The sequence below is a fragment of the Rhinoraja longicauda genome, chromosome 5 (genome assembly GCF_053455715.1).
Source record: "Rhinoraja longicauda isolate Sanriku21f chromosome 5, sRhiLon1.1, whole genome shotgun sequence".
Lineage (NCBI taxonomy): Eukaryota > Metazoa > Chordata > Chondrichthyes > Rajiformes > Arhynchobatidae > Rhinoraja > Rhinoraja longicauda.
In genome coordinates, this window is record NC_135957.1 from 82,468,709 (window position 1) to 82,482,325 (window position 13,617).

A 13,617-nucleotide genomic window follows, 5' to 3' on the forward strand; every position below is an offset into this window, starting at 1 on the left:
ACTCTACCGCTGCGCCACCGTGATCAACCCACCCAATGCCAAGATTCATTACCTGTTATTAGTTTAGTTTCAGTTACCAGTTCAGTTTATTGTCACGTGCACCGAGGTACAGTGAAAAGCTTTTGTTGCGTGCTAACCAGTCCGCGGAAAGACAATACATGGGAATAATGTTTAGTTCATAAGGTAGATCCAGTAAAGTCCGATCAACTTTTGGAAGGAACTGCTGGTTTAAACCGAAAATGCTGGAGAAACTCAACGGGACAGGCAGCATCTCAGGAGAGAAGGAATGGGTGATGTTTCGGGTTGAGACCCTTCTTCAGCCTGAAGAAGGGTCTCGACCCAAAACGCCAGCCATTCCTTCTCTCCAAAGTCCGATCAAGGATAGTTCTTTGTTTCTACAGGTAATACTATGCACAAATACAATCAAGCCAAACACAAGTAGAAAAGGCAGGGTGATGAAACAGATACCAGAGTGCACAAGATAGTTCTTGTCGGCACGGTGGCGCAGCGGTAGAGTTGCCGCCTTACAGCGAATGCAGCGCCTGAGTCCCGGGTTCGATCCCGACTACGGGTGCTGTCTGTACCGAGTTTGTACGCTCTCCCCGTGACCTGCATGGGTTTCCTCCGAGATCTTCGGTTTCCTCCCACACTCCAAAGACGTGCAGGTTTGTAGGTTAATTTGCTTTGTAAATGTAAAAATTGTCCCAAGTGGGTATAGGATAGTGTTAATGTACGGGGATCGCTGTTCGGCGCGGTCCCGGTGGGCCGAAAGGGCCTGTTTAGTTAGATAGAGCTCTAGGGGCTAGTGGAATCAAGGGATGTGGGGAGAAGGCAGGCACGGGTTACTGATTGTGGACGATCAGCCATGATCACAATGAATGGCGGTGCTGGCTCGAAGGGCCGAATGGCCTCCTTCTGCAGCTATTGTCTATGTTTCTATGGAATATCTGCAGGGTGTTTCCAGTCCAGAAGGTGAATCATAACGAAAGGATTCCTCGCCCAACACTGTGTGAGAAACACCACACAGCACTTTTTTTTTTAACGTAGTTTACAGGATAGAAGTCCATCAAAGGCTTTCCACGGACAGTGGAGAATGTGGGCAGGGTCAGACAAATGCGTTTCTTCATCCATTCCAGCCTTTCTACTGTCAGTGTAAAGAGAAGAGTGAAAGGGGAAAAGCACTGAAACCAGAACTGTAAAACCACATGAAAGTGCAGCTCACCATCGTTGCAATAACTTATGGCAATTTGAATCATTCCTCACTGGTAAATGACTGCAATATGAAGTGATGATATAATGATCCAAACATTATTGAAACACATGCGATACAGTATTGAGCATAGAGGTTGGGAGGTCATGTTATAGTTGTATAAGACCTTATGTGAGGCCACATTTACAGGATTTGTGTTCAGTTTTGGTCACCGTATTTATAGGAAAGATACTTTTTAGTTTTAGGTTTAGTTTCAGTTTTAGGGAAAGAGCGTGGAAACAGGCCCTTTCGACGTCCGCTTCGACCAGCGATCCCCACACACTAGCACTGTGCTACAGATTTGGGACAATTTTACATTCTATACCAAGCCAACTAACCTCCAAATCTGTATGTCTTTGGAGTGCGGGAGGAAACCGAAGATCTCAGAGAAAACCTACGCAGGTCACATAGACACATAGAAAACATAGAAACAATAGACAATAGACAATAGATAATAGGTTGCAGGAGTAGGCCATTCAGCCCTTCGAGCTAGCACCGCCATTCAATGTGATCATGGCTGATCATTCTCAATCAGTACCCCGTTCCTGCTTTCTCCCCATACCCCCTGACTCCGCTATCCTTAAGAGCTCTATCTAGTATCCTTAAGAGCTCTATCTAGTATCCTTAAGAGCTCTATCTAGTATCCTTAAGAGCTCTATCTAGTATCCTTAAGAGCTCTATCTAGTATCCTTAAGAGCTCTATCTAGTATCCTTAAGAGCTCTATCTAGTATCCTTAAGAGCTCTATCTAGTATCCTTAAGAGCTCTATCTAGTATCCTTAAGAGCTCTATCTAGTATCCTTAAGAGCTCTATCTAGTATCCTTAAGAGCTCTATCTAAACACAGGAAAATAGGTGCAGGAGGAGGCCATTCGGCTCTTCGGGCCAGCACCGCCATTCAATATGATCACGACTGACCCTAACCCTAATGCACGGCTGATCATCTAAAATCAGTACCCCGTTCCTGCTTTTTCCCCATATCCCTTGATTCCTTTAGCCCCAAGAGCTAAATCTAACTCTCTCTTGAAAACATCCAGTGAATTGGCCTCCACTGCCTTCTGTGGCAAAGAATTCCACAGATTCTCTGGGTGAAGAAGTTTTTCCTCATCCCAGTCCTAAATGGCCTACCCCTTATTCTTAAACTGTGACCATTGGTTCTGGACTCCCCCAACATCGGGAACATTTTTCCTGCATCTAGCGTGTCCAATCCCTTAGAATTTTCTATGTTTCTATAAGATCCCCTCCCATCCCTATATAAATGGGCCAAATGCAGCCAAATGGAGTGACCTTTAGTTTAGTTTAGAGATACAGCATGGAAACAGGCCCTTTGGCCCATCGAGCCAACGCCGACCAACAATAACTCGTGCACTAGTTCTATCCCCCCCCTTCCCAGTTCTCCCACTGTCTTCCTGTCTCCACCTATATCCTTTCTTTGTCCCGCCCTCCCCCCCCCTGACATCAGTCTGAAGAAGGATCTTGACCCGAAGGGTGTCACCCATTCCTTCTCTCCCGAGATGCTGCCTGACCTGCTGAGTTACTCCAGCATTTTGTGAATAAATACCTTCGATTTGTACCAGCATCTGCAGTAATTTTCTTATTCAATCCGAAGGAGGGTCTCGACCCGAAACGTCACCCATTCCTTCTCCCCAGAGATGCCGCCTGACCCGCTGAGTTACTCCAGCAGTTTGTAGGTCCCTGGATAGGGGTAGGTGACATTTGGGGATCGAGACCCTTCTTCAGATAGTTGGTGACACCAAGGTTTGCTGTGTGCCGGTGCATGGAGCTGATCTCCCCGCGGCGTGATTAGCCTGCTGTGCGGCCCAAGTGATGCTCTTGCTGTAGGCAAGAACAGATTCCCCTGTTCTGTGTGCAACGGCTATTAAACCTGCAAATAACAAGCCCTGGGGTAAGGACTAGCGAGCACGATGCTTGTTGCACCAGCAGAACCACCATTGCCGTCTCATTAAAAACCGGAGCATTGGCAATCATCAGCGACCTGCCTCTGTCACTGCAAGTGTACTCTGCATCGTCAGAGAGACATTTAGTCGGTAAGGCGCCAGGCCATGCAAAGCATTGGACTTTATTGCCGAAAACTATATCGCGTTAAATATTATGTAAATACAGAGAATGTAAGCAAGCGACTGACAGCCAACTGATCAGGCAGAAACTCGCTGGAGTTTAGAAGGATGAGGAGGGACCTCATTGAAACTTACTGAATAGTGAGCGGCCTGGATAGAGTGGATGTGGAGAGGATGTTTCCACTAGTGGGAGAGTCTAGGACCAGAGGCCACGGCCTCAGAATTAAAGGACGTTCCTTAACGAAGGAAATGGGGAAGACTTTCTCTAGTCAGAGGGTGGTGAATCTGTGGAATTCATTGCCAGGCTGTGGAGGCCATCAATGGATATTTTTAAGGCAGAGATGGATACATTCTTATTTCGTACAGGTGTCAGGGGTTATGGGGAGATGGCAGGAGAATGGGGTTAAGAGGGAAAGATAGATCGGCCATGATTCAATGGTGAAGTAGACTTCATGTGCCGAATGGACTAATTCTGCTCCTATCACATCAGCTATGAGATTTGACTCTGTACACTATCTCACTGTACTACTGCCATACACTTGTTCTGTATCTGAGATGCTGATCTAAGATGTATCTGAGTGCCTCTGTAGAGTGATACTTGTACTGATCTGTATACAAAAATGAATTTAACTCTACCTCAGTACTGGTGACAAATAAAGTATCATTGAACCATTGAAACTCAGAAGCTCATGAGAAGAATAGATCGGGTAAATGTGCAAAGACTTTTACTCAGAGTAGGGGAATATCGAGAACCAGAGGACATAGGTTTAAGGTGAGAGGGGAAAGATTTAATAGGAACCCGGGCAGCCATATTTTTACACAAAGGGTGGTCCATAAATGGTAGATAGATGGAATGAGCTGCCAGAGGAGGTCATTGAGGCAGGTACTATCGCAACGGTTAAAAAAACATTCGGACAAGTACATGGATCGGACAGGTTTAGAGGAATATGGGACAAACACAGGCAGGTGGGAATAATGCCGATGAGTAGGGTTGCCAACTATCTCACTCCCAAATACGGAACAAGGTGACGTTACCACCCTGCACCCCACGTGACCACACCCAGCCAGCGGCCACATGCTCCCGCTCCACCAATGGCGGCCACCTGGGCTGGGAGGCGGGTTGCTAGGCAACTTCCGTTAGGCGAACAAACTCGGCCCCGCTCCCCGAACACACTCCCTTAGCCTACACTGTCCGGGCCTACAGTGTCCGGGCCTACAGTGCCTGGGTCTACAGTGGCCCCAGGGCCTACAGCGGCCCCAGGGCCTACACTGTCCGGGCCTACAGCGGCCTCCGGGCCTACAGTGTATGGGCCTACAGTGTCCAGGCCTACAGTGTCCGGGCCTACAGTGTCCGGGTCTCCAACGCCCCCCCGGGCCTGCAGTGTCCGGGCATTAAAACGCCATCCGGGCCAAATACGGGACAAGGGCAGTCCCGTACAGGACAAACCAATTTAGCCAAAATACGGGATGTCCCGGCTAATACGGGACAATTGGCAACCCTATCGATGAGGCATGTTGGTCGACAGTGGCGTGTTGGGCCGAAGGGCCTGTTTCCATGCAGTATGACTATGACTTTGTGACCAGATAAGTTTACAAGCCTTTATTAAGAACCTTCTCAGGCAGACATTAAACCCTAATGAAGTGAAACCATTTCCATTCTAATTGAGTAGAACACAAAGTTCCCCTCGATTGTAAAGATCCTGCATTTGCAGTTCTCTGTGTCTACATTCTCCTTTCTAATTACTTATGGATAATCCTTTGTGAACTGGAAAGATTTAGAGATAGATACTAGACCAAGTGGACCCTTTGGGCCCAAACCTCTCCTGCATTGGTGCAGCACCCTCTCCTCTCCCCTTCCTCTCCCCTTCCCCTCCCCTCTTCCCTCCCACCTTCCCTCCCCTCCCCTTTCCCCCTTCCCCTCCTCCCTCCCCCCTTCCCCTCCCCTGCCCCTCCCCCATCTTCTCTCCCCCCACTCCAACCCCCTCCCTCCTCCCCCTCATGGCTGATCATCCAACTCAGTATCCCGTACCTGCCTTCTCTCCATACCCCCTGACCCCTTTAGCCACAAGGGCCACATCTAACTCCCTCTTAAATATAGCCAATGAACTGGCCTCAACTACCTTCTGTGGCAGAGAATTCCACAGATTCACCACTCTCTGTGTGAAAAAAAACGTTCTCATCTCGGTCCTAAAAGACTTCCCCCTTATCCTTAAACTGTGACCCCTTGTTCTGGACTTCCCCAACATCAGGAACAATCTTCCTGCATCTAGCCTGTCCAACCCCTTAAGAATTTTGTAAGTTTCTATAAGATCCCCCCTCAATCTTCTAAATTCCAGCGAGTACAAGCCGAGTCTATCCAGTCTTTCTTCATATGAAAGTCCTGCCATCCCGGGAATCAATCTGGTGAACCTTCTCTGTACTCCCTCTATGGCAAGAATGTCTTTCCTCAAATTTGGAGACCAAAATTGCACACAGTACTCCAGGTGCATTGGTCAGCATGGGTGAGATGGCTGAAGGGCCTGTTCACAGGCTGTCTGGATCTATGACGTTATAACTGAGCATGAAGAAGGGTACCGAAATGTTACCTATGCAATCGCTCCACAGATGCTGCCTGACCCACTGAGTAACTCCAGCTCTTTTGTTTAATTTAGTTTTTAGTTTAGAGATGCAGCGTGGAAACAGGCCCTTCGGCCCACCGAGTCCGCGCCGACCAGCGATCCCCGCGCACTAACACTATCCTACACCCACCAGGGACAATTCTACATCCCTACCAAGCCAAGAAACCTACAAACTTGTGCGTCTTTGGAATATGGGAGGAAACGGATGATCTTGGAGAACGTACATACTCTGTACAGCCCGTAGTCAGGATCGAACCCGGGTCTCTGGCGCTGTGAGGCAGCAACTCTACCGCTGCGCCACCGTGCCGTCCTGGGTTTTGTGTTTTGTGTTTTGCTTAAGATTCCAGCATCTGCTGTTACTCATAGAAAACATAGAAAATAAGAGCAAGAGGATGCCATTTGGCCCTTCGAGCCAGCACCGCCATTCATTGTGATCATGGCTGATCATCCACAATCAGTAACCTGTGCCTGCCTTCTCCCCATATACCTTGATTCCACTAGCCCCTAGAGCTCTATCTAACTCTCTTTTAAATCCATCCAGTGAATTGGCCTCCACTGAGTCCAGGAAACATGTTCCCAATGTTGGGGGAGTCCAGAACAAGGGGTAGGCCATTTAGAACTGAGATGAGGAAAAACTTTTTCAGTCAGAGAGTTGTGAATCTGTGGAATTCTCTGCCTCAGAAGGCAGTGGAGGCCAATTCTCTGAATGTATTCAAGAGAGAGCTGGATAGAGCTCTTAAGGATAGCGGAGTCAGGGGGTATGGGGAGAAGGCAGGAACGGGGTACTGATTGAGAATGATCAGCCATGATCACATTGAATGGCGGTGCTGGCTCGAAGGACCGAATGGCCTCCTCCTGCACCTATTGTCTATTGTCCACTGCCCTCTGTGGCAGAGAATTCCACAAATTCACAACTCTCTGGGTGAAAATGTTTCTTCTCGCCTCAGTTTTAAATGGCCTCCCCTTTGTTCATAGACTGTGTGGCCCCCTGTGTTCTGCACTCCCCCAACATCGTGTCTCCTTTGTAGTTTTGTCTTGTATTGAGTCTTTTTCCCGCTGGTATTTGCAGTTCAGTGAATCATGCACAAAAACATAAGGTCGTTCAAAAATAATAGCAGAAGTGGGCTTCACTTAGCAGTGTAACCACGCCACCGATTTTCAATTCCTCCTCTGTGCCCATTCCCACTGCCGCCAACTTCCCCGATCATTCAAAAACTTACTCCGCCTAAAGCAGTTCTCACGATCTTGCCCCCAGCACCCTCTGGGATAGAGAATTCCAGAGGTTCACCACCGTGCTCCCAAAGGCGCAGCGGTAGAGTTGCCGCCTCACAGCGCCAGAGACCCGGATTCCATCCTGACTACGGGTGCTGTCTGTACGGAGTTTGCACGTTCTCCCCGTGATCTGCGTGGGTTTTCTCCGGGTGCTCCGGTTTCCTCCCACACTCCAAAGACGCTCAGGTTTGTAGGCTAATTGGCCCTCTTGTAAAATTGTAAATTGTTCCCAGTGTGTAGGATAGTGTTAGGGCATGGGGTGCTTGCTGGACGGCGTGGCCCTTGAAAGACTGGAGCAACTGGGCTTGTACACGTGGAATTTAGAAGGATGAGAGGGGATCCTTCTGCAGTTGTACAGAAGGATGAGAGTGGTCCTTCTGCAGTTGTACAGGGCCCTAGTGAGACCGCACCTGGAGTACTGTGTGCAGTTTTGGTCTCCAAATGTGAGGAAGGATATTCTTGCTATTGAGGGAAACATGTTCCCAATGTTGAGGGAGTCCAGAACCAGAGGCCACAGTTTAAGAATAAGGGGTAGGCCATTTAGAACTGAGATGAGGAAAAACTTTTTCAGTCAGAGAGTTGTGAATCTGTGGAATTCTCTGCCTCAGAAGGCAGTGGAGGCCAATTCTCTGAATGCATTCAAGAGAGAGCTAGATAGAGCTCTTAAGGATAGCGGAGTCAGGGGGTATGGGGAGAAGGCAGGAACGGGGTACTGATTGAGAATGATCAGCCATGATCACATTGAATGGTGGTGCTGGCTCGAAGGGCCGAATGGCCTACTCCTGCACCTACTATCTATTGTTTAACCGTTGTGATAGTACCTGCCTCAATGACCTCCTCTGGCAGCTCATTCTATCTATCTACCATTTATGGACACCCTTTGTGTAAAAATGTGGCTGCCCGGGTTCCTATTAAATCTTTCTCCTCTCACCTTAAACCTATGTCCTCTGGTTCTCGATATTCCCCTACTCTGGGCAAAAGTCTTTGTACATTTACCCAATCTATTCCTCTCATGAGCTTCTGAGTTTCAATGGTTCAATGATAATTTATTTGTCACAAGTACTGAGGTAGAGTTAAATTCATTTTTGTATACAGATCAGTACAAGTATCACTCTACAGAGGCACTCAGATACATCTTAGATCAGCATCTCAGATAGAGTACAAGTGTATAGCAATAGTACACTGAGACAGTGTACAGAGTTGATGTGATAGGAGCAGAATTAGTCCATTCGGCACATGAAGTCTACTTCGCCATTCAATCATGGCCGATCTATCTTTCCCTCTTAACCCCATTCTCCTGCATCTCCCCATAACCCATGACCTATACGAAATAAGAATCTATCTATCTCTGCCTTAAAAATATCCATTGATGGCCTCCACAGCCTGGCAATGAATTCCACAGATTCACCACCCTCTGACTAGAGAAATTCCTCCCCATCTCCTTCGTAAAGGAACGTCCTTTAATTCTGAGGCTGTGACCTCTGGTCTTAGACTCTCCCACTAGTGGAAACATCCTCTCCACATCCACTCTATCCAGGCCTTTCACTATTCAGTAAGTTTCAATGCGGTCCCTCCATCATCCTTCTAAACTCCAGCAAGTTTTTGCCTGATCAGTTGGCTGTCAGTCGCTTGCATACATTCTCTGTATTTACATAATATTTAACGCGATATAGTTTTCGGCAATAAAGTCCAATGCTTTGCATGGCCTGGCGCCTTACTGACTAAATGTCTCTCTCACGATGCAGAGTACACTTGCAGTGACAGAGGCAGGTCGCTGATAATTGCCAATGCTCCGGTTTTTAATGAGACAGCAATGGTAGTTCTGCTGGTGTAACAAGCATCGTGCTCGCTAGTCCTTACCCCAGGGCTTGTTATTTGCAGGTTTAATAGCCGTTGCACACAGAACAGGGGAATTTGTTCTTGCCTACAGCAAAAGCATCACTTGGGCCGCACAGCAGGCTAATCACGCCGCGGGGAGATCAGCTCCATGCACCGGCACACAGCAAACCTTGGTGTCACCAACTATCTGAAGAAGGGTCTCGATCCCCAAATGTCACCTACCCCTATCCAGGGACCTACAAAATGCTGGAGTAACTCAGCGGGTCAGGCGGCATCTCTGGGGAGAAGGAATGGGTGACGTTTCGGGTCGAGACCCTTCTTCAGATTGAATAAGAAAATTACTGCAGATGCTGGTACAAATCGAAGGTATTTATTCACAAAATGCTGGAGTAACTCAGCAGGTCAGGCAGCATCTCGGGAGAGAAGGAATGGGTGACGTTTCGGGTCGAGACCCTTCTTCAGACTGATGTCAGGGGGGGGGGGAGAGGGCAGGACAAAGAAAGGATATAGGTGGAGACAGGAAGACAGTGGGAGAACTGGGAAGGGGGAGGATAGAACTAGTGCACGAGTGATTGCTGGTTGGCGTGGGCTCGATGGGCCAAAGGGCCTGTTTCCATGCTGTATCTCTAAACTAAACTAAACTGAAGGTCACTCCATTTGCCTGCATTTGGCCCATCTATACACTAAAACTCTCGTTTGTTTGTTTGTTTGTTCCTGAACTACAGCCAAAACGGTACACGATAGCGCGACAATATTGGATCGAGACCCTTCTTCAGACTGATGTCGGGGAGGGGGCGGGACAAAGGAAGGATATAGGTGGAGACCATAAGACAGTGGGAGAACTGGGAAGGGGGAGGGGAAGAGAGGGACAGAGGAGCTATCTAAAGTTAGAGAAGTCAATGTTCATACCGCTGGGCTGTAAGCTGCCCAAGAGAAATATGAGGTGCTGTTCCTCCACTTTGCGGTGGGCCTCACTATGGCACTGGAGGAGGCCCATGGCAGAAAGGTCAGACTGGGAGTGGGAGGAGGAGTTGAAGTGCTGAGCCACCGGGAGATCAGGTTGGTTAAGGCAGACTGAGAGAAGTTACCCCTATCTGAATTCTCCGGAGATGCTGCCTGACCCGCCGAGTTACTCCAGCACATTGTATCCTTTAACGTATTAACCAGTATCTGCAGTTCTTTGAACCTATCTTTATACGAAGACTCACAGAGTCATACAATATGGAAACAGGCCTCTCAGCCCAACTTGCCCACACTGACCAACATGTCCCATCTCCATTTATGCAGTTGTATAAGACGCTGGTGAGATGCAGTTGTATAAGATGTTGGTGAGACCACATTTAGAATATTGTGTTCAGTTCTGGGCACCGTGTTATAGGAAAGATATTATCAAGCTTGAAAGGGTTTGGAAAATATTTACGAGGATGTTGCCAGGACTAGAGGGTGTGAGCTATAGGGAGAGGTTGAGTAGGCTGGGACTCTATTCCTTGAAGCGCGGGAGGATGAGGGGATGATCTTATCGAGGTGTACAAAATCATGAGAGGAATAGAACGGGTAGATGCACAGAGTCTTTTACCCTTGTATAGTCTTCAGTGAAGAAAGCCAATGGAATGTTGGCCTTCATAACAAGAGGAGTTGAGTATAGGAGCAAAGAGGTCCTTCTGCAGTTGTACAGGGCCCTAGTGAGACCACACCTGGAGTACTGCGTGCAGTTTTGGTCTCCCAATTTGAGGAAGGGATTTCTTGCTATTGAGGGCATGCAGCGTAGGTTTACTAGGTTAATTCCCGGAATGGCGGGACTGTCGTTTGTTGAAAGACTGGAGCAGCTAGGCTTGTATACACTGGAATTTAGAAGGATGAGAGGGCATCTTTATCGAAACATATAAGATTATTAAGGGGTTGGACACGTTAGAGGCAGGAAACATGTTCCCAATGTTGGGGGAGTCCAGAACCAGGGGCCACAGTTTAAGAATAAGGGGTAGGCCATTTAGAACGGAGATGAGGAAAAACATTTTCAGTCAGAGAGTTGTAAATCTGTGGAATTCTCTGCCTCAGAAGGCAGTGGAGGCCAATTCTCTGAATGCATTCAAGAGAGAGCTAGATAGAGCTCTTAAGGATAGCGGAGTCAGGGGGAATGGGGAGAAGGCAGGAACGGGGTACTGATTGAGAATGATCAGCCATGATCACATTGAATGAGACCTAGGTATCTGAGTGGATTCAGGTGCTGGCTCGAAGGGCTGAATGGCCTACTCCTGCACCTATTGTCTATAAGATCACCCGTCAGCCTGCTGTGCTCCATGGACTCGAGTCCAAGCCTGCTCATCCTCTCCCGACAGCTCAGGCCCTCGAGTCCCGGCCACATCCTCGTAACACAGGCGACAGGTTGCCAAATGAGTAATGTTGCCACCTTGTCCAACTTCAAACAATTGTCCGCATTAGCTGTTGCTTTCTCTGGGAGATCAAGAGACGGGATAACCAGAACAATGAAGGTTAATGGTGCCAGAATTCTTTGTCGTGCCACGGGTCATTGAACCTGAAAGGTAAGGAATGCCCCTGTCACAGAAACAACATCCATTGTTTCCCAAATTGAACAAAAGTACTTTAGAGACCAGCCTGATATGGACATTCACTGGAGTTTAGAAGGATGAGAGGGGGGATCTTGCAGAGACGTATAACATTGTGAAAGGCCTGGACAAGCTAGATGCAGGAAAAATGTTCCCAATGTTGGGGGAGTCCAGACCCAGGGGCCACACACAGTCTTAGAATAAAGGGGAGGCCATTTTAAAACTGAGGTGAGAAAAAAAAACTTTTTCACCCAGAGAGTTGTGAATTTGTGGAATTCTCTGCCACAAAGGACAGTGGAGGCCAAATCACTGGATGAATTTAAGTGAGAGTTAGATAGAGCTCTAGGGGCTAGCGGAATCAAGGGATATGGGGAGAAGGCAGGCACGGGTTACTGATTGTGGATGATCAGCCATGATCACAATGAATGGCGGTGCTGGCTCGAAGGGCCAAATGCCTCCTCCTGCACCTATTTTCTATGTTTCTATGTTTGTATGTTTCTATGTTTATATGATTCTATGTTTCTATGTTTCTATGATGGGAAGGAATTTAACTCAGATATAGATTTAACTTAGATATAGCTCAGGGCTAACGGAATCAATGGATAAAATGGCGGTGCTGGCTCGAAGGGCCGAATGGCCTACTCCTGCACCTATTTTCTATGTTTCTATGTTTCTTGCTTTCAATTTAAATGCAAGTTACTTTTTTATTCAAGGGATGATCATTTCACAGCCCCATGCGCTGACTGACACCAAATAGTGTGGTATCACTGCATGGAGGCCAAAACTCAATCTGTTCTGCTATTTAGACCGGTAGGTTATAATGTTGAATCCACTCAGATACCTAGGTCTGATTTAACCTCCCAGCAAATTCAACATGATTCATGTGTGGGATAAAATAATCACAGTGGCGTAGAGCCATGCAGCGTGGAAACAGGCCCTTCGGCCCAACTGGCCCATGCCAACCGACATGTCCCATCTACACTAGTCCCACCTGCCTGCGTTTGGCCCATATCCCTATAAACGAACGAACAAATGAATGAATTAATTAATCAACTAATCAATTAATCAATTGAGTAATTAATTGATTAATTAATTAATTAATGAGGAATGAATAAGTTTATTGGCCAAGTATGTGCACATACAAGGAATGTGCCTTGGTGCTCCACTCACAAATGACAACACAAACATACAGTTAACAATTAAGAATAAAGCATAAACACATCAAAACAATAAGGATACAACATTACGGTCTAAACATGTGGGTGAAAATAAACCAGAGCAAAAAAGAGAGACTACAGACTTTGGTTATTGAGTAGAACTACTACTCGTGGGAAAAAAAGCTGTTTTTATGTCCGGCTGTGGCTGCTTTGACAGTCCGGAGTCGCCTTCCAGAGGGAAGTGCTTCGAAGAGTTTTGTGGCCAGGGTGAGAGGGGTCAGAGATGATCTTGCCCGCTCGCTTCCTGGCCCTTGCAGTGTACAGTTCGTCAATGGGGGGGAAGGTTGCAGCCAACAAACCTGTCCTATCCATGTGCCTGTCGAAATGTTTCTTAAATGTTGCGATAGTACCTGCCTCAACTACCTCCTCCAGCAGCTTGTTCCATACACCCACTACCCTTTGTGCAAAAATAGCTTTGCCCCTCAGGTGCCTATTAAATTTTTCCCTCTTCATCTTCAGCCTTCACCTTGCATCGATGGACTATGGTTCTCGATTCCCTTAGTCCGGGTAAAAGACTCTGTGCAGCTGCCCAATCTTTTCCTCTCATGATCTTGTACACCTCTATAAGATCACCCCTCATTGCCCTGCGCTCCAAGGAATATAGACCTAGCCCGCTCAACCTCTCCCTGTGCCTCTAGCCCTGGTAACATCCTCTTAATGTTGCTCAGTTTCCTTCCAGTGTGCAAAGCTTCACATTTCTCTGCGTTTAATTCCTTCTGCTGTCGTTCATCACACCCACTTCTTCTCTTTAGTTCAGTCTTAACTTTTGACCCCCCGACTTG